The sequence below is a fragment of the Pristiophorus japonicus genome, chromosome 4, assembly GCF_044704955.1.
Source record: "Pristiophorus japonicus isolate sPriJap1 chromosome 4, sPriJap1.hap1, whole genome shotgun sequence".
In the NCBI taxonomy this organism is placed as follows: Eukaryota; Metazoa; Chordata; class Chondrichthyes; family Pristiophoridae; genus Pristiophorus; species Pristiophorus japonicus.
Genome location: NC_091980.1, coordinates 202,504,887 through 202,529,269, shown reverse-complemented (window position 1 = coordinate 202,529,269; position 24,383 = coordinate 202,504,887).

Here is a 24,383-nt window from a genome sequence, read left to right as displayed (position 1 = left end):
CTCGGGGAGAGAAGTCAGTCCTCGGGGAGAGAAGTCAGTCCACGGGGAGAGAAGTCAGTCCACGGGGAGAGAAGTCAGTCCGCGACCAGAGCAGTCAGTCCTCGGGGAAAGAAGTCAGTCCACGGGGGGAGAAGTCAGTCCTCGGGGAGAGAAGTCAGTCCACGGGGAGAGAAGTCAGTCCACGGGGATAGACGTCAGTCCTCGAGGAGAGAAGTCAGTCCTCAGTGAGAGAGTCAATCCTCGGGGAGGGAAGTCAGTCCTCGGGGAGAGAAGTCAGTCCACGGGGAGAGAAGTCAGTCCTCGGGGAGAGAAGTCAGTCCTCGGGAAGAGAAGTCACTCCTCGGGGAGAGATGTCAGTCCTCGGGTAGAGAGGTCAGTCCTCTGGGAGAGGAGTCAGTCCATGGGGAGAGAAGTCAGTCCTCGGGAAGAGCAGTCAGTCCTCGGGGAGTGAAGTCAGTCCACGGGGAGAGAAGTCAGTCCACGGGGAGAGAAGTCAGTCCACGGGGAGAGAAGTCAGTCCTCGGGGAGAGAAGTCAGTCCATGGGGAGAGAAGTCAGTCTTCGGGGAGAGAAGTCAGTCCATGGGGAGAGAAGTCAGTCCTCGGGGAGGGAAGTCAGTCCTCGGGGAGAGAAGTCAGTCCTCGGGGAGAGAAGTCAGTCCTCGGGGAGAGAAGTCAGTCCTCGGGAAGAGCAGTCAGTCCTCGGGGAGAGAAGTCAGTCCACGGGGAGAGAAGTCAGTCCTCGGGTGGAGAAGTCATTCCACGGGGAGAGAAGTCAGTCCTCGGGGAGAGAAGTCAGTCCATGGGGAGAGAAGTCAGTCATCGGGGAGAGAGTCAGTCCTCGGGGAGAGAAGCCACTCCTCAGGGAGAAATGTCAGTCCTCGGGGAGAGAGGTCAGTCCTCGGGGAGAGAAGTCAGTCCTCGAGGAGAGCAGTCAGTCCTCAGGGAGAGAGGCAGTCCTCGGGGAGGGAAGTCAGTCCTCGGGGAGAGAAGTCAGTCCACGGGGAGAGAAGTCAGTCCACGGGAGAGCAGTCAGTCCACGGGGAGAGAAGTCAGTCCTCGGGAACAGAAGTCAGTCCCCTTGGAAGGAAGTCAGTCCTCGGGGAGAGAGTCTGTCCTTCGGGAGACAAGTCAGTCCACAGGGAGAGAAGCGAGTCCTCGGGGAGAGACGTCAGTCCTCGGGGAGAGAAGTCAGTCCTCGGGGAGAGAAGTCAGTCCACGGGGAGAGAAGTCAGTCTACGGGGAGAGAAGTCAGTCCACGGGGAGAGAAGTCAGTCCTCGACCAGAGCAGTCAGTCCTCGGGGAAAGAAGTCAGTCCACGGGGAGAGAAGTCAGTCCTCGGGGAGAGAAGTCAGTCCACGGGGAGAGAAGTCAGTTCTCGGGGAGAGAAGTCAGTCCACGGGGAGAGAACTCAGTCCACGGGGAGAGAAGTCAGTCCACCGGGAGAGAAGTCAGTCCTCGTGGAGAGAAGTCAGTCCATGGGGAGAGAAGTCAGTCCTCGGGGAGGGAAGTCAGTCCTCGGGGAGAGAAGTCAGTCCTCGGGGAGAGAAGTCAGTCCTCGGGTAGAGAAGTCAGTCCTCGGGAAGAGCAGTCAGTCCACGGGGAGAGAAGTCAGTCCACGGGGAGAGAAGTCAGTCCACGGGGAGACAAGTCAGCCTCGGTGAAAGAAGTCAGTCCACGGGGAGAGAAGTCAGTCCTCGGGTGGAGAAGTCATTCCACGGAGAGAGAAGTCGGTCCTCGGGGAGAGAAGTCAGTCCTCGGGGAGAGAAGTCAGTCCATGGGGAGAGAAGTCAGTCATCGGGGAGAGAGGTCAGTCCTCGAGGAGAGCAGTCAGTCCATGGGAAGAGAAGTCAGTTCTCGGGGAGAGCAGTCAGTCCAAGGGGATAGACGTCAGTCCTCGAGGAGAGAAGTCAGTCCTCAGGGAGAGAGTCAGTCCTCGGGGAGGGAAGTCAGTCCTCGGGGAGAGAAGTCAGTCCACGGGGAGAGAAGTCAGTCCACGGGAGAGCAGTCAGTCCACGGGGAGAGAAGTCAGTCCTCGGGAACAGAAGTCAGTCCTCTTGGAAGGAAGTCAGTCCTCGGGGTTGAGTCTGTCCTTCGGGAGACAAGTCAGTCCACAGGGAGAGAAGCGAGTCCTCGGGGAGAGACGTCAGTCCTCGGGGAGAGAAGTCAGTCCTCGGGGAGAGAAGTCAGTCCACGGGGAGAGAAGTCAGTCTACGGGGAGAGAAGTCAGTCCACGGGGAGAGAAGTCAGTCCTCGACCAGAGCAGTCAGTCCTCGGGGAAAGAAGTCAGTCCACGGGGAGAGAAGTCAGTCCTCGGGGAGAGAAGTCAGTCCACGGGGAGAGAAGTCAGTTCTCGGGGAGAGGAGTCAGTTCTCGGGGAGAGGAGTCAGTCCACGGGGATAGACGTCAGTCCTCGAGGAGAGAAGTCAGTCCTCAGTGAGAGAGTCAATCCTCGGGGAGGGAAGTCAGTCCTCGGGGAGAGAAGTCAGTCCACGGGGAGAGAAGTCAGTCCTCGGGGAGAGAAGTCAGTCCTCGGGAAAAGAAGTCACTCCTCGGGGAGAGATGTCAGTCCTCGGGTAGAGAGGTCAGTCCTCTGGGAGAGGGGCAGTCCATGGGGAGAGAAGTCAGTTCTCGGGAAGAGCAGTCAGTCCTCGGGGAGTGAAGTCAGTCCACGGGGAGAGAAGTCAGTCCACGGGGAGAGAAGTCAGTCCATGGGGAGAGAAGTCAGTCCTTGGGGAGAGAAGTCAGTCCATGGGGAGAGAAGTCAGTCTTCGGGGAGAGAAGTCACTCCATGGGGAGAGAAGTCAGTCCTCGGGGAGGGAAGTCAGTCCTCGGGGAGAGAAGTCAGTCCTCGGGGAGAGAAGTCAGTCCTCGGGGAGTGAAGTCAGTGTACGGGGAGAGAAGTCAGTCCACGGGGAGAGAAGTCAGTCCTCGGGGAGAGAAGTCAGTCCACGGGGAGACAAGTCAGTCTCGGGGAAAGAAGTCAGTCCACGGGGAGAGAAATCAGTCTTCGGGTGGAGAAGTCAGTCCACGGGGAGAGAAGTCAGTCCTCGGGGAGAGAAGTCAGTCCATGGGGAGAGAAGTCAGTCATCGGGGAGAGAGTCAGTCCTCGGGGAGAGAAGCCACTCCTCAGGGAGAAATGTCAGTCCTCGGGGAGAGAGGTCAGTCCTCGGGAAGAGCAGTCAGTCCTCGGGGAGTGAAGTCAGTGTACGGGGAGAGAAGTCAGTCCACGGGGAGAGAAGTCAGTCCTCGGGGAGAGAAGTCAGTCCTCGGGGAGAGAAGTCAGTCCTCGGGGAGAGAAGTCAGTCCATGGGGAGAGAAGTCAGTCTTCGGGGAGAGAAGTCAGTCCATGGGGAGAGAAGTCAGTCCTCGGGGAGGGAAGTCAGTCCTCGGGGAGAGAAATCAGTCCTCGGGGAGAGAAGTCAGTCCTCAGGGAGAAGTCAGTCCTCGGGGAGAGAAGTCTGTCCTCCGGGAGAGAATTCAGTCCTCGGGGAGAGAAGTCAGTCCTCGGTGAGCGAAGTCAGTCCTCAGGGAGAAGTCGGTCCTCGGGGAGAGAAGTCAATCCACGGGGGGAGAAGTCCGTCCTCGGGAAGAGAAGTCAGTCCACGGGGTGAGAAGTCAGTCCTCGGGGAGAGAAGTCAGCCCTCGGGGAGTGAAGTCAGTCCTCGGAGGGAGAAGTCAGACCACAGGGAGAGAGTCAGTCCTCGGGGAGGGAAGTCAGTCCTCGGGGAGAGAAGTCAGTCCACGGGGAGAGAAGTCAGTCATCGGGGAGAGAGTCTGTCCATGGGGAGAGAAGTCACTCCGCGGGGAGAGATGTCAGTCCTCGGGGAGAGAAGTTAGTCCTCGGGAACAGAAGTCAGTCCTCGGGGAGAGAAGTCAGTCGTCGGGGAGCGAGTCTGTCCTTCGGGAGACAAGTCAGTCCACAGGGAGAGAAGTGAGTCCTCGGGGAGAGACGTCAGTCCTCGGGGAGAGAAGTCAGTCCTCGGGGAGAGAAGTCAGTCCACGGGGAGAGAAGTCAGTCCACGGGGAGAGAAGTCAGTCCTCGGGGAGAGAAGTCAGTCCACGGGGAGAGAAGTCAGTCCTCGGGTAGAGAGGTCAGTCCTCTGGGAGAGGGGCAGTCCATGGGGAGAGAAGTCAGTTCTCGGGAAGAGCAGTCAGTCCTCGGGGAGTGAAGTCAGTCCACGGGGAGAGAAGTCAGTCCACGGGGAGAGAAGTCAGTCCATGGGGAGAGAAGTCAGTCCTCGGGGAGAGAAGTCAGTCCATGGGGAGAGAAGTCAGTCTTCGGGGAGAGAAGTCAGTCCATGGGGAGAGAAGTCAGTCCTCGGGGAGGGAAGTCAGTCCTCGGGGAGAGAAGTCAGTCCTCGGGGAGAGAAGTCAGTCCTCGGGTAGAGAAGTCAGTCCTCGGGAAGAGCAGTCAGTCCACGGGGAGAGAAGTCAGTCCACGGGGAGACAAGTCAGTCTCGGGGAAAGAAGTCAGTCCACGGGGAGAGAAGTCAGTCCTCGGGTGGAGAAGTCAGTCCACGGGGAGAGAAGTCAGTCCTCGGGGAGAGAAGTCAGTCCTCGGGGAGAGAAGTCAGTCCATGGGGAGAGAAGTCAGTCATCGGGGAGAGAGTCAGTCCTCGGGGAGAGAAGCCACTCCTCAGGGAGAAATGTCAGTCCTCGGGGAGAGAGGTCAGTCCTCGGGAAGAGCAGTCAGTCCTCAGGGAGTGAAGTCAGTGTACGGGGAGAGAAGTCAGTCCACGGGGAGAGAAGTCAGTCCTCGGGGAGAGAAGTCAGTCCTCGGGGAGAGAAGTCAGTCCTCGGGGAGAGAAGTCAGTCCATGGGGAGAGAAGTCAGTCTTCGGGGAGAGAAGTCAGTCCATGGGGAGAGAAGTCAGTCCTCGGGGAGGGAAGTCAGTCCTCGGGGAGAGAAATCAGTCCTCGGGGAGAGAAGTCAGTCCTCAGGGAGAAGTCAGTCCTCGGGGAGAGAAGTCTGTCCTCCGGGAGAGAATTCAGTCCTCGGGGAGAGAAGTCAGTCCTCGGGGAGCGAAGTCAGTCCTCAGGGAGAAGTCCGTCCTCGGGAAGAGAAGTCAGTCCACGGGGTGAGAAGTCAGTCCTCGGGGAGAGAAGTCAGCCCTCGGGGAGTGAAGTCAGTCCTCGGAGGGAGAAGTCAGAACACAGGGAGAGAGTCAGTCCTCGGGGAGGGAAGTCAGTCCTCGGGGAGAGAAGTCAGTCCACGGGGAGAGAAGTCAGTCATCGGGGAGAGAGTCTGTCCATGGGGAGAGAAGTCACTCTTCGGGGAGAGATGTCAGTCCTCGGGAGAGAAGTTAGTGCTCGAGAACAGAAGTCAGTCCTCGGGGAGAGAAGTCAGTCGTCGGGGAGCGAGTCTGTCCTTCGGGAGACAAGTCAGTCCACAGGGAGAGAAGTGAGTCCTCGGGGAGAGACGTCAGTCCTCGGGGAGAGAAGTCAGTCCTCGGGGAGAGAAGTCAGTCCACGGGGAGAGAAGTCAATCCACGGGGACAGAAGTCAGTCCACGGGGAGAGAAGTCAGTCCACGGGGAGAGAAGTCAGTCCTCGGGGAGAGAAGTCAGTCCACGGGGAGGGAAGTCAGTTCTCGGGGAGAGGAGTCAGTCCACGGGGATAGACGTCAGTCCTCGAGGAGAGAAGTCAATCCTCTGGGAGAGAGTCAGTCCTCGGGGAGGGAAGTCAGTCCTCGGGGAGAGAAGTCAGTCCACGGGGAGAGAAGTCAGTCATCGGGGAGAGAGTCTGTCCATGGGGAGAGAAGTCACTCCTCGGGGAGAGATGTCAGTCCTCGGGGAGAGAAGTCAGTCCTCGAGAAGAGCAGTCAGTCCTCGGGGAGTGAAGTCAGTACACGGGGAGAGAAGTCAGTCCACAGGGAGAGAAGTCAGTCCTCGGGGAGAGAAGTCAGTCCTCGGGGAGAGAAGTCAGTCCATGGGGAGAGAAGTCAGTCCTCGGGGAGAGAAGTCAGTCTTGGGGTAGAGAAGTCAGTCATGGGGAGAGAAGTCAGTCCTCAGGGAGGGAAGTCAGTCTTCGGGGAGAGAAGTCAGTCCACGGGGAGAGAATTCAATCCACGTCGAGAGAAGTCAGCCCTCGGGGAGAGAAGTCAGTCCTCAGGGAGAAGTCGGTCCTCGGGGAGAGAAGTCAGTCCGCGGGGGGAGAAGTCCGTCCTCGGGGAGAGAAGTCAGTCCATGGGGAGAGAAGTCAGTCCTCGGGGAGAGAAGTCAGCCCTCGGGGAGAGCAGTCAGTCCTCTGAGGGAGAAGTCAGACTACAGGGAGAGAAGTGAGTTCCTCAGGGAAAGACGTCAGTCCTCGAGGAGAGCAGTCAGTCCTCGGGTAGAGAAGTCAGTCCTCGGGGAGAGAAGTCAGTCCACGGGAAGAGAAGTCAGTTCTCGGTGAGAGCAGTCAGTCCAAGGGGATAGAAGTCAGTCCTCGGGGAGAGAAGTCAGTCCATGGGGAGAGAAGTCAGTCCTCGGGGAGAGAAGTTAGTCCTCGAGAACAGAAGTCAGTCCTCGGGGAGAGAAGTCAGTCGTCGGGGAGCGAGTCTGTCCTTCGGGAGACAAGTCAGTCCACAGGGAGAGAAGTGAGTCCTCGGGGAGAGACGTCAGTCCTCGGGGAGAGAAGTCAGTCCTCGGGGAGAGAAGTCAGTCCACGGGGAGAGAAGTCAGTCCACGGGGACAGAAGTCAGTCCACGGGGAGAGAAGTCAGTCCACGGGGAGAGAAGTCAGTCCTCGGGGAGAGAAGTCAGTCCACGGGGAGGGAAGTCAGTTCTCGGGGAGAGGAGTCAGTCCACGGGGATAGACGTCAGTCCTCGAGGAGAGAAGTCAATCCTCTGGGAGAGAGTCAGTCCTCGGGGAGGGAAGTCAGTCCTCGGGGAGAGAAGTCAGTCCACAGGGAGAGAAGTCAGTCATCGGGGAGAGAGTCTGTCCATGGGGAGAGAAGTCACTCCTCGGGGAGAGATGTCAGTCCTCGGGGAGAGAAGTCAGTCCTCGAGAAGAGCAGTCAGTCCTCGGGGAGTGAAGTCAGTACACGGGGAGAGAAGTCAGTCCACAGGGAGAGAAGTCAGTCCTCGGGGAGAGAAGTCAGTCCTCGGGGAGAGAAGTCAGTCCATGGGGAGAGAAGTCAGTCCTCGGGGAGAGAAGTCAGTCTTGGGGTAGAGAAGTCAGTCATGGGGAGAGAAGTCAGTCCTCAGGGAGGGAAGTCAGTCTTCGGGGAGAGAAGTCAGTCCACGGGGAGAGAATTCAATCCACGTCGAGAGAAGTCAGCCCTCGGGGAGAGAAGTCAGTCCTCAGGGAGAAGTCGGTCCTCGGGGAGAGAAGTCAGTCCGCGGGGGGAGAAGTCCGTCCTCGGGGAGAGAAGTCAGTCCATGGGGAGAGAAGTCAGTCCTCGGGGAGAGAAGTCAGCCCTCGGGGAGAGCAGTCAGTCCTCTGAGGGAGAAGTCAGACTACAGGGAGAGAAGTGAGTTCCTCAGGGAAAGACGTCAGTCCTCGAGGAGAGCAGTCAGTCCTCGGGTAGAGAAGTCAGTCCTCGGGGAGAGAAGTCAGTCCACGGGAAGAGAAGTCAGTTCTCGGTGAGAGCAGTCAGTCCAAGGGGATAGACGTCTGTCCTCGAGGATCGAAGTCAGTCCTCAGGGAGAGAGTCAGTCCTCGGGGAGGGAAGTCAGTCCTCTGGGAGTGGAGTCAGTCCACGGGGAGAGAAGTCAGTCCTCGGGAAGAGCAGTGAGTCCTCGGGGAGTGAAGTCAGTCCACGGGGAGAGAAGTCAGTCCACGGGGAGAGAAGTCAGTCCACGGGGAGAGAAGTCAGTCAACAGGGAGAGAAGTCAGTCCACGGGGAGAGAAGTCAGTCCATGGGGAGAGTAGTCAGTCTTCGGGGAGAGAAGTCAGTCCATGGGGAGAGAAGTCAGTCCTCAGGGAGGGAAGTCAGTCTTCGGGGAGAGAAGTCAGTCCACGGGGAGAGAATTCAATCCTCGTCGAGAGAAGTCAGCCTTCGGGGAGAGAAGTCAGTCCTCAGGGAGAAGTCGGTCCTCGGGGAGAGAAGTCAGTCCACGGGGGGAGAAGTCCGTCCTCGGGGAGAGAAGTCAGTCCATGGGGAGAGAAGTCAGTCCTCGGGGAGAGAAGTCAGCCCTCGGGGAGAGCAGTCAGTCCTCTGAGAGAGAAGTCAGACTACAGGGAGAGAAGTGAGTTCCTCGGGGAGAGACGTCAGTCCTCGAGGAGAGCAGTCAGTCCTCGGGGAGAGAAGTCAGTCCTCGGGGAGAGAAGTCAGTCCACGGGAAGAGAAGTCAGTTCTCGGTGAGAGCAGTCAGTCCAAGGGGATAGACGTCTGTCCTCGAGGAGAGAAGTCAGTCCTCAGGGAGAGAGTCAGTCCTCGGGGAGGGAAGTCAGTCCTCTGGGAGAGGAGTCAATCCACGGGGAGAGAAGTCAGTCCTCAGGAAGAGCAGTGAGTCCTCGGGGAGTGAAGTCAGTCCACGGGGAGAGAAGTCAGTCCACGGGGAGAGAAGTCAGTCCTCGGGGAGAAAAGTCAGTCCACGGGGAGAGAAGGCAGTCCACGGGGAGTGAAGTCAGTCCATGGGGAGAGAAGTCAGTCTTCTGGGAGAGAAGTCAGTCCATGGGGAGAGAAGTCAGTCCTCGGGGAGGGAAGTCAGTCTTCGGGGAGAGAAGTCAGTCCACGGGGTGAGAATTCAATCCACGTCGAGAGAAGTCAGCCCTCGGGGAGAGAAGTCAGTCCTCAGGGAGAAGTCGGTCCTCGGGGAGAGAAGTCAGTCCACGGGGGGAGAAGTCCGTCCTTGGGGAGAGAAGTCAGTCCACGAGGAGAGAAGTCAGTCCTCGGGGAGAGAGGTCAGTCCTCTGGGAGAGGAGTCAGTCCACGGGGAGAGAATTCAATCCACGTCGAGAGAAGTCAGCCCTCGGGGAGAGAAGTCAGCCCTCGGGGAGAGAAGTCAGTCCTCAGGGAGAGAAGTCAGTCCACGGGGGGAGAAGTTCGTCCTCGGGGAGAGAAGTCAGTCCATGGGGAGAGAAGTCAGTCCTCGTGGTGAGAAGTCAGCCCTCGGGGAGAGAAGTCAGTCCTCGGAGGGAGAAGTCAGACTACAGGGAGAGAAGTGAGTTCCTCGGGGAGAGACGTCAGTCCTCGGGGAGAGAAGTCAGTCCTCGGGGAGAGAAGTCAGTCCTCAGGGAGAGAAGTCAGTCCACGGGGGGAGAAGTTCGTCCTCGGGGAGAGAAGTCAGTCCATGGGGAGAGAAGTCAGTCCTCGTGGTGAGAAGTCAGCCCTCGGGGAGAGAAGTCAGTCCTCGGAGGGAGAAGTCAGACTACAGGGAGAGAAGTGAGTTCCTCGGGGAGAGACGTCAGTCCTCGGGGAGAGAAGTCAGTCCTCGGGGAGAGAAGTCAGTCCTCAGGGAGAGAAATCAGTCCACGGGGAGAGAAGTCAGTCCACAGGGAGAAAAGTCAGTCCTCGAGGAGAGCAGTCAGTCCTCGGGTAGAGAGGTCAGTCCTCGGGGAGAGAAGTCAGTCCATGGGAAGAGAAGTCAATTCTCGGGGAGAGCAGTCAGTCCAAGGGGATAGACGTCAGTCCTCGAGGAGAGAAGTCAGTCCTCAGGGAGAGAGTCAGTCCTCGGGGAGGGAAGTCAGTCCTCTGGGAGACGAGTCAGTCCACGGGGAGAAAAGTCAGTCCACGGGGAGAGAAGTCAGTCCACGGGGAGAGAAGTCAGTCCATGGGGAGAGAAGTCAGTCTTCGGGGAGAGAAGTCAGTCCATGGGGAGAGAAGTCAGTCCTCGGGGAGGGAAGTCAGTCTTCGGGGAGAGAAGTCAGTCCACAGGGTGAGAATTCAATCCACGTCGAGAGAAGTCAGCCCTCGGGGAGAGAAGTCAGTCCACGGGGAGAGAAGTCAGTCCTCGGGGAGAGAGTCAGTCCTCGGGGAGAGAAGTCAGTCCTCGGGGAAAGAAGTCAGTCCACGGGGAGAGAAGTCAGTCCTCGGGGAGAGAAGTCAGTCCACGGGGAGAGAAGTCAGTTCTCGGGGAGAGGAGTCAGTCCACGGGGATAGACGTCAGTCCTCGAGGAGAGAAGTCAGTCCTCAGTGAGAGAGTCAGTCCTCGGGGAGGGAAGTCAGTCCTCGGGGAGAGAAGTCAGTCCACGGGGAGAGAAGTCAGTCCTCGGGGAGAGAAGTCACTCCTCGGGGAGAGATGTCAGTCCTCGGGGAGAGAGGTCAGTCCTCTGGGAGAGGAGTCAGTCCATGGGGAGAGAAGTCAGTCCTCGGGAAGAGCAGTCAGTCCTCGGGGAGTGAAGTCAATCCACGGGGAGAGAAGTCAGTCCACGGGGAGAGAAATCAGTCCTTGGGGAGAGAAGTCAGTCCACGGGGAGAGAAGTCAGTCTTCGGGGAGAGAAGTCAGTCCATGGGGAGAGAAGTCAATCCTCGGGGAGAGAAGTCACTCCTCAGGGAGAGAAGTCAGTCCTCGGGGAGAGAGGTCAGTCCTCTGGGAGAGGAGTCAGTCCACGGGGAGAGAATTCAATCCACGTCGAGAAAAGTCAGCCCTCGGGGAGAGAAGTCAGCCCTCGGGGAGAGAAGTCAGTCCTCAGGGAGAGAAGTCAGTCCACGGGGGGAGAAGTCCGTCCTCGGGGAGAGAAGTCAGTCCATGGGGAGAGAAGTCAGTCCTCGTGGTGAGAAGTCAGCCCTCGGGGAGAGAAGTCAGTCCTCGGAGGGAGAAGTCAGACTACAGGGAGAGAAGTGAGTTCCTCGGGGAGAGACGTCAGTCCTCGGGGAGAGAAGTCTGTCCTCGGGGAGAGAAGTCAGTCCTCAGGGAGAGAAATCAGTCCACGGGGAGAGAAGTCAGTCCACAGGGAGAGAAGTCAGTCCTCGAGGAGAGCAGTCAGTCCTCGGGTAGAGAAGTCAGTCCTCGGGGAGAGAAGTCAGTCCATGGGAAGAGAAGTCAATTCTCGGGGAGAGGAGTCAGTCCAAGGGGATAGACGTCAGTCCTCGAGGAGAGAAGTCAGTCCTCAGGGAGAGAGTCAGTCCTCGGGGAGGGAAGTCAGTCCTCGGGGAGAGAAGTCAGTCCACGGGGAGAGAAGTCAGTCCACGGGAGAGCAGTCAGTCCACGGGGAGAGAAGTCAGTCCTCTTGGAAGGAAGTCAATCCTCGGGGAGAGAGTCTGTCCTTCGGGAGACAAGTCAGTCCACAGGGAGAGAAGCGAGTCCTCGGGGAGAGACGTCAGTCCTCGGGGAGAGAAGTCAGTCCTCGGGGAGAGAAGTCAGTCCACGGGGAGAGAAGTCAGTCCACGGGGAGAGAAGTCAGTCCTCGACCAGAGCAGTCAGTCCTCGACCAGAGCAGTCAGTCCTCGGGGAAAGAAGTCTGTCCACGGGGAGAGAAGTCAGTCCTCGGGGAGAGAAGTCAGTCCACGGGGAGAGAAGTCAGTTCTCGGGGAGAGGAGTCAGTCCACGGGGATAGACGTCAGTCCTCGAGGAGAGAAGTCAGTCCTCAGTGAGAGAGTCAGTCCTCGGGGAGGGAAGTCAGTCCTCGGGGAGAGAAGTCAGTCCACGGAGAGAGAAGTCAGTCCTCGGGGAGAGAAGTCAGTCCTCGGGAAGAGAAGTCACTCCTCGGGGAGAGATGTCAGTCCTCGGGTAGAGAGGTCAGTCCTCTGGGAGAGGAGTCAGTCCATGGGGAGAGAAGTCAGTCTACGGGGAGAGAAGCCACTCCTCAGGGAGAAATGTCAGTCCTCGGGGAGAGAGGTCAGTCCTCGGGAAGAGCAGTCAGTCCTCGGGGAGAGAAGTCAGTCCTCGGGGAGAGAAGTCAGTCCTCGGGGAGAGAAGTCAGTCCATGGGGAGAGAAGTCAGTCTTCGGGGAGAGAAGTCAGTCCATGGGGAGAGAAGTCAGTCCTCGGGGAGGGAAGTCAGTCCTCGGGGAGAGAAATCAGTCCTTGGGGAGAGAATTCAGTCCTCAGGGAGAGAAGTCAGTCCTCGGTGAGCGAAGTCAGTCCTCAGGGAGAAGTCGGTCCTCGGGGAGAGAAGTCAGTCCACGGGGAGAGAAGTCAGTCCTCGGGGAGAAGTCCGTCCTCAGGGAGAGAAGTCAGTCCACGGGGAGAGAAGTCTGTCCTCCGGGAGAGAATTCAGTCCTCGGGGAGAGAAGTCAGTCCTCGGTGAGCGAAGTCAGTCCTCAGGGAGAAGTCGGTCCTCGGGGAGAGAAGTCAGTCCACGGGGGGAGAAGTCCGTCCTCGGGAAGAGAAGTCAGTCCACGGGGTGAGAAGTCAGTCCTCGGGGAGAGAAGTCAGCCCTCGGGGAGAGAAGTCAGTCCTCGGAGGGAGAAGTCAGATCTCAGGGAGAGAGTCAGTCCTCGGGGAGGGAAGTCATTCCTCGGTGAGAGAAGTCAGTCCACGTGGAGAGAAGTCAGTCATCGGGGAGAGAGTCTGTCCATGGGGAGAGAAGTCACTCCTCGGGGAGAGATGTCAGTCCTCGGGGAGAGAAGTCAGTCCTCGGGAACAGAAGTCAATCCTCGGGGAGAGAAGTCAGTCGTCGGGGAGCGAGTCTGTCCTTCGGGAGACAAGTCAGTCCACAGGGAGAGAAGTGAGTCCTCGGGGAGAGACGTCAGTCCTCGGGGAGAGAAGTCAGTCCTCGGGGAGAGAAGTCAGTCCTCGGGAAGAGCAGTGAGTCCTCGGGGAGTGAAGTCAGTCCACGGGGAGAGAAGTCAGTCCACAGGGAGAGAAGTCAGTCCACGGGGAGAGAAGTCAGTCCACAGGGAGAGAAGTCAGTCCACGGGGAGAGAAGTCAGTCCATGGGGAGAGAAGTCAGTCTTCGGTCAGAGAAGTCAGTCCATGGGGAGAGAAGTCAGTCCTCGGGGAGGGAAGTCAGTCTTCGGGGAGAGAAGTCAGTCCACGGGGAGAGAATTCAATCCACGTCGAGAGAAGTCAGCCCTCGGGGAGAGAAGTCAGTCCTCAGGGAGAAGTCGGTCCTCGGGGAGAGAAGTCAGTCCACAGGGGGAGAAGTCTGTCCTCGGGGAGATAAGTCAGTCCATGGGGAGAGAAGTCAGTCCTCGGGGAGAGAAGTCAGTCCTCGGGGAGAGAAGTCAGTCCTCGGGAAGAGCAGTGAGTCCTCGGGGAGTGAAGTCAGTCCACGGGGAGAGAAGTCAGTCCACGGGGAGAGAAGTCAGTCCACGGGGAGAGAAGTCAGTCCACGGGGAGAGAAGTCAGTCCACGGGGAGAGAAGTCAGTCCATGGGGAGAGAAGTCAGTCTTCGGGGAGAGAAGTCAGTCCATGGGGAGAGAAGTCAGTCCTCGGGGAGGGAAGTCAGTCTTCGGGGAGAGAAGTCAGTCCACGGGGAGAGAATTCAATCCACGTCGAGAGAAGTCAGCCCTCGGGGAGAGAAGTCAGTCCTCAGGGAGAAGTCGGTCCTCGGGGAGAGAAGTCAGTCCACAGGGGGAGAAGTCTGTCCTCGGGGAGAGAAGTCAGTCCATGGGGAGAGAAGTCAGTCCTCGGGGAGAGAAGTCAGCCCTCGGGGAGAGAAGTCAGTCCTCTGAGGGAGAAGTCAGACTACAGGGAGAGAAGTGAGTTCCTCGGGGAGAGACGTCAGTCCTCGGGGAGAGAAGTCAGTCCTCGGGGAGAGAAGTCAGTCCTCGGGGAGAGAAGTCAGTCCACGGGGAGAGAAGTCAGTCCACGGGGAGAGAAGTCAGTCCACGGGGAGAGAAGTCAGTCCACGGGGAGAGAAGTCAGTCCACAGGGAGAGAAGTCAGTCCTCGAGGAGAGCAGTCAGTCCTCGGGTAGAGAAGTCAGTCCTCGGGGAGAGAAGTCAGTCCACGGGGAGAGAAGTCAGTCCTCGGGGAGAGAGTCTGTCCTTCTGGAGACATGTCAGTCCACAGGGAGAGAAGTGAGTCCTCGGGGAGAGACGTCAGTCCTCGGGGTGAGAAGTCAGTCCTCGGGGAGAGAAGTCAGTCCACGGGGAGAGAAGTCAGTCCACGGGGAGAGAAGTCAGTCCTCGGGGAGAGAAGTCAGTCCTCGGGGAGAGAGTCAGTCCACGGGGAGAGAAGTCAGTCATCGGGGAGAGAGTCTGTCCATGGGGAGATTAGTCACTCCTCGGGGAGAGATGTCAGTCCACGGGGACAGACGTCAGTCCTCGAGGAGAGAAGTCAGTCCTCAGTGAGAGAGTCAGTCCTCGGGGAGGGAAGTCAGTCCTCGGGGAGAGAATCAGTCCACGGGGAGAGAAGTCAGTCCTCGGGGAGAGAAGTCAGTCCTCGGGGAGAGAAGTAACTACTCGGGGAGAGATGTCAATCCTCGGGGAGAGAGGTCAGTCCTCGGGGAGAGAGGTCAGTCCTCTGGGAGAGGAGTCAGTCCACGGGGAGAGAAGTCAGTCCACAGGGAGAGAAGTCAGTCCACGGGGAGAGAAGTCAGTCCATGGGGAGAGAAGTCAGTCTTTGGGGAGAGAAGTCAGTCCATGGGGAGAGAAGTCAGTCCTCGGGGAGGGAAGTCAGTCTTCGGGGAGAGAAGTCAGTCCACGGGGAGAGAATTCAATCCACGTCGAGAGAAGTCAGCCCTCGGGGAGAGAAGTCAGTCCTCAGGGAGAAGTCGGTCCTCGGGGAGAGAAGTCAGTCCACAGGGGGAGAAGTCTGTCCTCGGGGAGATAAGTCAGTCCATGGGGAGAGAAGTCAGTCCTCGGGGAGAGAAGTCAGTCCTCGGGGAGAGAAGTCAGTCCTCGGGAAGAGCAGTGAGTCCTCGGGGAGTGAAGTCAGTCCACGGGGAGAGAAGTCAGTCCACGGGGAGAGAAGTCAGTCCACGGGGAGAGAAGTCAGTCCACAGGGAGAGAAGTCAGTCCACGGGGAGAGAAGTCAGTCCAAGGGGAGAGAAGTCAGTCTTCGGGGAGAGAAGTCAGTCCATGGGGAGAGAAGTCAGTCCTCGGGGAGGGAAGTCAGTCTTCGGGGAGAGAAGTCAGTCCACGGGGAGAGAATTCAATCCACGTCGAGAGAAGTCAGCCCTCGGGGAGAGAAGTCAGTCCTCAGGGAGAAGTCGGTCCTCGGGGAGAGAAGTCAGTCCACAGGGGGAGAAGTCTGTCCTCGGGGAGAGAAGTCAGTCCATGGGGAGAGAAGTCAGTCCTCGGGGAGAGAAGTCAGCCCTCGGGGAGAGAAGTCAGTCCTCTGAGGGAGAAGTCAGACTACAGGGAGAGAAGTGAGTTCCTCTGGGAGAGACGTCAGTCCTCGGGGAGAGAAGTCAGTCCTCGGGGAGAGAAGTCAGTCCTCGGGGAGAGAAGTCAGTCCACGGGGAGAGAAGTCAGTCCACGGGGAGAGAAGTCAGTCCACGGGGAGAGAAGTCAGTCCACGGGGAGAGAAGTCAGTCCACAGGGAGAGAAGTCAGTCCTCGAGGAGAGCAGTCAGTCCTCGGTTAGAGAAGTCAGTCCTCGGGGAGAGAAGTCAGTCCACGGGGAGAGAAGTCAGTCCTCGGGGAGAGAGTCTGTCCTTCTGGAGACATGTCAGTCCACAGGGAGAGAAGTGAGTCCTCGGGGAGAGACGTCAGTCCTCGGGGTGAGAAGTCAGTCCTCGGGGAGAGAAGTCAGTCCACGGGGAGAGAAGTCAGTCCACGGGGAGAGAAGTCAGTCCTCGGGGAGAGAAGTCAGTCCTCGGGGAGAGAAGTCAGTCCTCGGGAACAGAAGTCAGTCCTCGGGGAGAGAAGTCAGTCCTCGGGGAGAGAAGTCAGTCCTTCTGGAGACATGTCAGTCCACAGGGAGAGAAGTGAGTCCTCGGGGAGAGACGTCAGTCCTCGGGGTGAGAAGTCAGTCCTCGGGGAGAGAAGTCAGTCCACGGGGAGAGAAGTCAGTCCACGGGGAGAGAAGTCAGTCCTCGGGGAGAGAGTCAGTCCTCGGGGAGAGAAGTCAGTCCTCGGGGAAAGAAGTCAGTCCACGGGGAGAGAAGTCAGTCCTCGGGGAGAGAAGTCAGTCCACGGGGAGAGAAGTCAGTTCTCGGGGAGAGGAGTCAGTCCACGGGGATAGACGTCAGTCCTCGAGGAGAGAAGTCAGTCCTCAGTGAGAGAGTCAGTCCTCGGGGAGGGAAGTCAGTCCTCGGGGAGAGAAGTCAGTCCACGGGGAGAGAAGTCAGTCCTCGGGGAGAGAAGTCACTCCTCGGGGAGAGATGTCAGTCCTCGGGGAGAGAGGTCAGTCCTCTGGGAGAGGAGTCAGTCCATGGGGAGAGAAGTCAGTCCTCGGGAAGAGCAGTCAGTCCTCGGGGAGTGAAGTCAATCCACGGGGAGAGAAGTCAGTCCACGGGGAGAGAAATCAGTCCTTGGGGAGAGAAGTCAGTCCACGGGGAGAGAAGTCAGTCTTCGGGGAGAGAAGTCAGTCCATGGGGAGAGAAGTCAATCCTCGGGGAGAGAAGTCACTCCTCAGGGAGAGAAGTCAGTCCTCGGGGAGAGAGGTCAGTCCTCTGGGAGAGGAGTCAGTCCACGGGGAGAGAATTCAATCCACGTCGAGAAAAGTCAGCCCTCGGGGAGAGAAGTCAGCCCTCGGGGAGAGAAGTCAGTCCTCAGGGAGAGAAGTCAGTCCACGGGGGGAGAAGTCCGTCCTCGGGGAGAGAAGTCAGTCCATGGGGAGAGAAGTCAGTCCTCGTGGTGAGAAGTCAGCCCTCGGGGAGAGAAGTCAGTCCTCGGAGGGAGAAGTCAGACTACAGGGAGAGAAGTGAGTTCCTCGGGGAGAGACGTCAGTCCTCGGGGAGAGAAGTCTGTCCTCGGGGAGAGAAGTCAGTCCTCAGGGAGAGAAATCAGTCCACGGGGAGAGAAGTCAGTCCACAGGGAGAGAAGTCAGTCCTCGAGGAGAGCAGTCAGTCCTCGGGTAGAGAAGTCAGTCCTCGGGGAGAGAAGTCAGTCCATGGGAAGAGAAGTCAATTCTCGGGGAGAGGAGTCAGTCCAAGGGGATAGACGTCAGTCCTCGAGGAGAGAAGTCAGTCCTCAGGGAGAGAGTCAGTCCTCGGGGAGGGAAGTCAGTCCTCGGGGAGAGAAGTCAGTCCACGGGGAGAGAAGTCAGTCCACGGGAGAGCAGTCAGTCCACGGGGAGAGAAGTCAGTCCTCTTGGAAGGAAGTCAATCCTCGGGGAGAGAGTCTGTCCTTCGGGAGACAAGTCAGTCCACAGGGAGAGAAGCGAGTCCTCGGGGAGAGACGTCAGTCCTCGGGGAGAGAAGTCAGTCCTCGGGGAGAGAATTCAGTCCACGGGGAGAGAAGTCAGTCCACGGGGAGAGAAGTCAGTCCACGGGGAGAGAAGTCAGTCCTCGACCAGAGCAGTCAGTCCTCGGGGAAAGAAGTCTGTCCACGGGGAGAGAAGTCAGTCCTCGGGGAGAGAAGTCAGTCCACGGGGAGAGAAGTCAGTTCTCGGGGAGAGGAGTCAGTCCACGGGGATAGACGTCAGTCCTCGAGGAGAGAAGTCAGTCCTCAGTGAGAGAGTCAGTCCTCGGGGAGGGAAGTCAGTCCTCGGGGAGAGAAGTCAGTCCACGGAGAGAGAAGTCAGTCCTCGGGGAGAGAAGTCAGTCCTCGGGAAGAGAAGTCACTCCTCGGGGAGAGATGTCAGTCCTCGGGTAGAGAGGTCAGTCCTCTGGGAGAGGAGTCAGTCCATGGGGAGAGAAGTCAGTCCACGGGGAGAGAAGCCACTCCTCAGGGAGAAATGTCAGTCCTCGGGGAGAGAGGTCAGTCCTCGGGAAGAGCAGTCAGTCCTCGGGGAGAGAAGTCAGTCCTCGGGGAGAGAAGTCAGTCCTCGGGGAGAGAAGTCAGTCCATGGGGAGAGAAGTCAGTCTTCGGGGAGAGAAGTCAGTCCATGGGGAGAGAAGTCAGTCCTCGGGGAGGGAAGTCAGTCCTCGGGGAGAGAAATCAGTCCTTGGGGAGAGAATTCAGTCCTCAGGGAGAAGTCAGTCCTCGGGGAGAAGTCCGTCCTCAGGGAGAGAAGTCAGTCCACGGGGAGAGAAGTCTGTCCTCCGGGAGAGAATTCAGTCCTCGGGGAGAGAAGTCAGTCCTCGGTGAGCGAAGTCAGTCCTCAGGGAGAAGTCGGTCCTCGGGGAGAGAAGTCAGTCCACGGGGGGAGAAGTCCGTCCTCGGGAAGAGAAGTCAGTCCACGGGGTGAGAAGTCAGTCCTCGGGGAGAGAAGTCAGCCCTCGGGGAGAGAAGTCAGTCCTCGGAGGGAGAAGTCAGACCACAGGGAGAGAGTCAGTCCTCGGGGAGGGAAGTCATTCCTCGGTGAGAGAAGTCAGTCCACGTAGAGAGAAGTCAGTCATCGGGGAGAGAGTCTGTCCATGGGGAGAGAAGTCACTCCTCGGGGAGAGATGTCAGTCCTCGGGGAGAGAAGTCAGTCCTCGGGAACAGAAGTCAGTCCTCGGGGAGAGAAGTCAGTCGTCGGGGAGCGAGTCTGTCCTTCGGGAGACAAGTCAGTCCACAGGGAGAGAAGTGAGTCCTCGGGGAGAGACGTCAGTCCTCGTGGAGAGAAGTCAGTCCTCGGGGAGAGAAGTCAGTCCTCGGGAAGAGCAGTGAGTCCTCGGGGAGTGAAGTCAGTCCACGGGGAGAGAAGTCAGTCCACGGGGAGAGAAGTCAGTCCACGGGGAGAGAAGTCAGTCCACGGGGAGAGAAGTCAGTCCATGGGGAGAGAAGTCAGTCTTCGGGGAGAGAAGTCAGTCCATGGGGAGAGAAGTCAGTCCTCGGGGAGGGAAGTCAGTCTTCGGGGAGAGAAGTCAGTCCACGGGGAGAGAATTCAATCCACGTCGAGAGAAGTCAGCCCTCGGGGAGAGAAGTCAGTCCTCAGGGAGAAGTCGGTCCTCGGGGAGAGAAGTCAGTCCACAGGGGGAGAAGTCTGTCCTCGGGGAGATAAGTCAGTCCATGGGGAGAGAAGTCAGTCCTCGGGGAGAGAAGTCAGTCCTCGGGGAGAGAAGTCAGTCCTCGGGAAGAGCAGTGAGTCCTCGGGGAGTGAAGTCAGTCCACGGGGAGAGAAGTCAGTCCACGGGGAGAGAAGTCAGTCCACGGGGAGAGAAGTCAGTCCACAGGGAGAGAAGTCAGTCCACGGGGAGAGAAGTCAGTCCATGGGGAGAGAAGTCAGTCTTCGGGGAGAGAAGTCAGTCCATGGGGAGAGAAGTCAGTCCTCGGGGAGGGAAGTCAGTCTTCGGGGAGAGAAGTCAGTCCACGGGGAGAGAATTCAATCCACGTCGAGAGAAGTCAGCCCTCGGGGAGAGAAGTCAGTCCTCAGGGAGAAGTCGGTCCTCGGGGAGAGAAGTCAGTCCACAGGGGGAGAAGTCTGTCCTCGGGGAGAGAAGTCAGTCCATGGGGAGAGAAGTCAGTCCTCGGGGAGAGAAGTCAGCCCTCGGGGAGAGAAGTCAGTCCTCTGAGGGAGAAGTCAGACTACAGGGAGAGAAGTGAGTTCCTCGGGGAGAGACGTCAGTCCTCGGGGAGAGAAGTCAGTCCTCGGGGAGAGAAGTCAGTCCTCGGGGAGAGAAGTCAGTCCTCGGGGAGAGAAGTCAGTCCACGGGGAGAGAAGTCAGTCCACGGGGAGAGAAGTCAGTCCACGGGGAGAGAAGTCAGTCCACGGGGAGAGAAGTCAGTCCACAGGGAGAGAAGTCAGTCCTCGAGGAGAGCAGTCAGTCCTCGGGTAGAGAAGTCAGTCCTCGGGGAGAGAAGTCAGTCCACGGGGAGAGAAGTCAGTCCTCGGGGAGAGAGTCTGTCCTTCTGGAGACATGTCAGTCCACAGGGAGAGAAGTGAGTCCTCGGGGACAGACGTCAGTCCTCGGGGTGAGAAGTCAGTCCTCGGGGAGAGAAGTCAGTCCACGGGGAGAGAAGTCAGTCCTCGGGGAGAGAAGTCAGTCCTCGGGGAGAGAGTCAGTCCACGGGGAGAGAAGTCAGTCATCGGGGAGAGAGTCTGTCCATGGGGAGAGTAGTCACTCCTCGGGGAGAGATGTCAGTCCACGGGGACAGACGTCAGTCCTCGAGGAGAGAAGTCAGTCCTCAGTGAGAGAGTCAGTCCTCGGGGAGGGAAGTCAGTCCTCGGGGAGAGAATCAGTCCACGGGGAGAGAAGTCAGTCCTCGGGGAGAGAAGTCAGTCCTCGGGGAGAGAAGTAACTCCTCGGGGAGAGATGTCAGTCCTCGGGGAGAGAGGTCAGTCCTCGGGGAGAGAGGTCAGTCCTCTGGGAGAGGAGTCAGTCCACGGGGAGAGAAGTCAGTCCACAGGGAGAGAAGTCAGTCCACGGGGAGAGAAGTCAGTCCATGGGGAGAGAAGTCAGTCTTCGGGGAGAGAAGTCAGTCCATGGGGAGAGAAGTCAGTCCTCGGGGAGGGAAGTCAGTCTTCGGGGAGAGAAGTCAGTCCACGGGGAGAGAATTCAATCCACGTCGAGAGAAGTCAGCCCTCGGGGAGAGAAGTCAGTCCTCAGGGAGAAGTCGGTCCTCGGGGAGAGAAGTCAGTCCACAGGGGGAGAAGTCTGTCCTCGGGGAGATAAGTCAGTCCATGGGGAGAGAAGTCAGTCCTCGGGGAGAGAAGTCAGTCCTCGGGGAGAGAAGTCAGTCCTCGGGAAGAGCAGTGAGTCCTCGGGGAGTGAAGTCAGTCCACGGGGAGAGAAGTCAGTCCACGGGGAGAGAAGTCAGTCCACGGGGAGAGAAGTCAGTCCACAGGGAGAGAAGTCAGTCCACGGGGAGAGAAGTCAGTCCATGGGGAGAGAAGTCAGTCTTCGGGGAGAGAAGTCAGTCCATGGGGAGAGAAGTCAGTCCTCGGGGAGGGAAGTCAGTCTTCGGGGAGAGAAGTCAGTCCACGGGGAGAGAATTCAATCCACGTCGAGAGAAGTCAGCCCTCGGGGAGAGAAGTCAGTCCTCAGGGAGAAGTCGGTCCTCGGGGAGAGAAGTCAGTCCACAGGGGGAGAAGTCTGTCCTCGGGGAGAGAAGTCAGTCCATGGGGAGAGAAGTCAGTCCTCGGGGAGAGAAGTCAGCCCTCGGGGAGAGAAGTCAGTCCTCTGAGGGAGAAGTCAGACTACAGGGAGAGAAGTGAGTTCCTCGGGGAGAGACGTCAGTCCTCGGGGAGAGAAGTCAGTCCTCGGGGAGAGAAGTCAGTCCTCGGGGAGAGAAGTCAGTCCACGGGGAGAGAAGTCAGTCCACGGGGAGAGAAGTCAGTCCACGGGGAGAGAAGTCAGTCCACGGGGAGAGAAGTCAGTCCACAGGGAGAGAAGTCAGTCCTCGAGGAGAGCAGTCAGTCCTCGGGTAGAGAAGTCAGTCCTCGGGGAGAGAAGTCAGTCCACGGGGAGAGAAGTCAGTCCTCGGGGAGAGAGTCTGTCCTTCTGGAGACATGTCAGTCCACAGGGAGAGAAGTGAGTCCTCGGGGAGAGACGTCAGTCCTCGGGGTGAGAAGTCAGTCCTCGGGGAGAGAAGTCAGTCCACGGGGAGAGAAGTCAATCCACGGGGAGAGAAGTCAGTCCTCGGGGAGAGAAGTCAGTCCTCGGGGAGAGAGTCAGTCCACGGGGAGAGAAGTCAGTCATCGGGGAGAGAGTCTGTCCATGGGGAGAGTAGTCACTCCTCGGGGAGAGATGTCAGTCCACGGGGACAGACGTCAGTCCTCGAGGAGAGAAGTCAGTCCTCAGTGAGAGAGTCAGTCCTCGGGGAGGGAAGTCAGTCCTCGGGGAGAGAATCAGTCCACGGGGAGAGAAGTCAGTCCTCGGGGAGAGAAGTCAGTCCTCGGGGAGAGAAGTAACTCCTCGGGGAGAGATGTCAGTCCTCGGGGAGAGAGGTCAGTCCTCGGGGAGAGAGGTCAGTCCTCTGGGAGAGGAGTCAGTCCATGGGGAGAGAAGTCAGTCCTCGGGAAGAGCAGTCAGTCCTCGGGGAGTGAAGTCAGTCCACGGGGAGAGAAGTCAGTCCACGGGGAGAGAAGTCAGTCCTCGGGGAGAGAAGTCAGTCCATGGGGAGAGAAGTCAGTCTTCGGGGAGAGAAGTCAGTCCATGGGGAGAGAAGTCAGTCCTCGGGGAGAGAAGTCAGTCCATGGGGAGAGAAGTCAGTCCTCGGGGAGAGAAGTCACTCCTCAGGGAGAGAAGTCAGTCCTCGGGGAGAGAGGTCAGTCCCCTGGGAGAGGAGTCAGTCCACGGGGAGAGAAGTCAGTCCTCGGGAAGAGCAGTGAGTCCTCGGGGAGTGAAGTCAGTCCACGGGGAGAGAAGTCAGTCCACGGGGAGAGAAGTCAGTCCTCGGGGAGAGAAGTCAGTCCTCGGGGAGAGAAGTCAGTCCACGGGGAGAGAAGTCAGTCCACGGGGAGAGAAGTCAGTCCATGGGGTGAGAAGACAGTCTTCGGGGAGAGAAGTCAGTCTTCAGGGAGAGAAGTCAGTCCACGGGGAGAGAATTCAATCCACGTCGAGAGAAGTCAGTCCATGGGGAGAGAAGTCAATCCTCGTGGTGAGAAATCAGCCCTCGGGGAGAGAAGTCAGTCCTCGGAGGGAGAAGTCAGACTACAGGGAGAGAAGTGAGTTCCTCGGGGAGAGACGTCAGTCCTCGGGAACAGAAGTCAGTCCTCGGGGAGAGAAGTCAGTCGTCGGGGAGCGAGTCTGTCCTTCGGGAGACAAGTCAGTCCTTCGGGAGAGAAGTGAGTCCTCGGGGAGAGACGTCAGTCCTCGGGGAGAGAAGTCAGTCCTCGGGGAGAGAAGTCAGTCCTCGGGAAGAGCAGTGAGTCCTCGGGGAGTGAAGTCAGTCCACGGGGAGAGAAGTCAGTCCACGGGGAGAGAAGTCAGTCCACGGGGAGAGAAGTCAGTCCACAGGGAGAGAAGTCAGTCCACGGGGAGAGAAGTCAGTCCATGGGGAGAGAAGTCAGTCTTCGGGGAGAGAAGTCAGTCCATGGGGAGAGAAGTCAGTCCTCGGGGAGGGAAGTCAGTCTTCGGGGAGAGAAGTCAGTCCACGGGGAGAGAATTCAATCCACGTCGAGAGAAGTCAGCCCTCGGGGAGAGAAGTCAGTCCTCAGGGAGAAGTCGGTCCTCGGGGAGAGAAGTCAGTCCACAGGGGGAGAAGTCTGTCCTCGGGGAGATAAGTCAGTCCATGGGGAGAGAAGTCAGTCCTCGGGGAGAGAAGTCAGTCCTCGGGGAGAGAAGTCAGTCCTCGGGAAGAGCAGTGAGTCCTCGGGGAGTGAAGTCAGTCCACGGGGAGAGAAGTCAGTCCACGGGGAGAGAAGTCAGTCCATGGGGAGAGAAGTCAGTCATCGGGGAGAGAGTCTGTCCATGGGGAGAGTAGTCACTCCTCGGGGAGAGATGTCAGTCCACGGGGACAGACGTCAGTCCTCGAGGAGAGAAGTCAGTCCTCAGTGAGAGAGTCAGTCCTCGGGGAGGGAAGTCAGTCCTCGGGGAGAGAATCAGTCCACGGGGAGAGAAGTCAGTCCTCGGGGAGAGAAGTCAGTCCTCGGGGAGAGAAGTAACTCCTCGGGGAGAGATGTCAGTCCTCGGGGAGAGAGGTCAGTCCTCGGGGAGAGAGGTCAGTCCTCTGGGAGAGGAGTCAGTCCATGGGGAGAGAAGTCAGTCCTCGGGAAGAGCAGTCAGTCCTCGGGGAGTGAAGTCAGTCCACGGGGAGAGAAGTCAGTCCACGGGGAGAGAAGTCAGTCCTCGGGGAGAGAAGTCAGTCCATGGGGAGAGAAGTCAGTCTTCGGGGAGAGAAGTCAGTCCATGGGGAGAGAAGTCAGTCCTCGGGGAGAGAAGTCAGTCCATGGGGAGAGAAGTCAGTCCTCGGGGAGAGAAGTCACTCCTCAGGGAGAGAAGTCAGTCCTCGGGGAGAGAGGTCAGTCCCCTGGGAGAGGAGTCAGTCCACGGGGAGAGAAGTCCGTCCTCGGGAAGAGCAGTGAGTCCTCGGGGAGTGAAGTCAGTCCACGGGGAGAGAAGTCAGTCCACGGGGAGAGAAGTCAGTCCTCGGGGAGAGAAGTCAGTCCTCGGGGAGAGAAGTCAGTCCACGGGGAGAGAAGTCAGTCCACGCGGAGAGAAGTCAGTCCATGGGGTGAGAAGTCAGTCTTCGGGGAGAGAAGTCAGTCTTCAGGGAGAGAAGTCAGTCCACGGGGAGAGAATTCAATCCACGTCGAGAGAAGTCAGTCCATGGGGAGAGAAGTCAATCCTCGTGGTGAGAAATCAGCCCTCGGGGAGAGAAGTCAGTCCTCGGAGGGAGAAGTCAGACTACAGGGAGAGAAGTGAGTTCCTCGGGGAGAGACGTCAGTCCTCGGGAACAGAAGTCAGTCCTCGGGGAGAGAAGTCAGTCGTCGGGGAGCGAGTCTGTCCTTCGGGAGACAAGTCAGTCCACAGGGAGAGAAGTGAGTCCTCGGGGAGAGACGTCAGTCCTCGGGGAGAGAAGTCAGTCCTCGGGGAGAGAAGTCAGTCCTCGGGAAGAGCAGTGAGTCCTCGGGGAGTGAAGTCAGTCCACGGGGAGAGAAGTCAGTCCACGGGGAGAGAAGTCAGTCCACGGGGAGAGAAGTCAGTCCACAGGGAG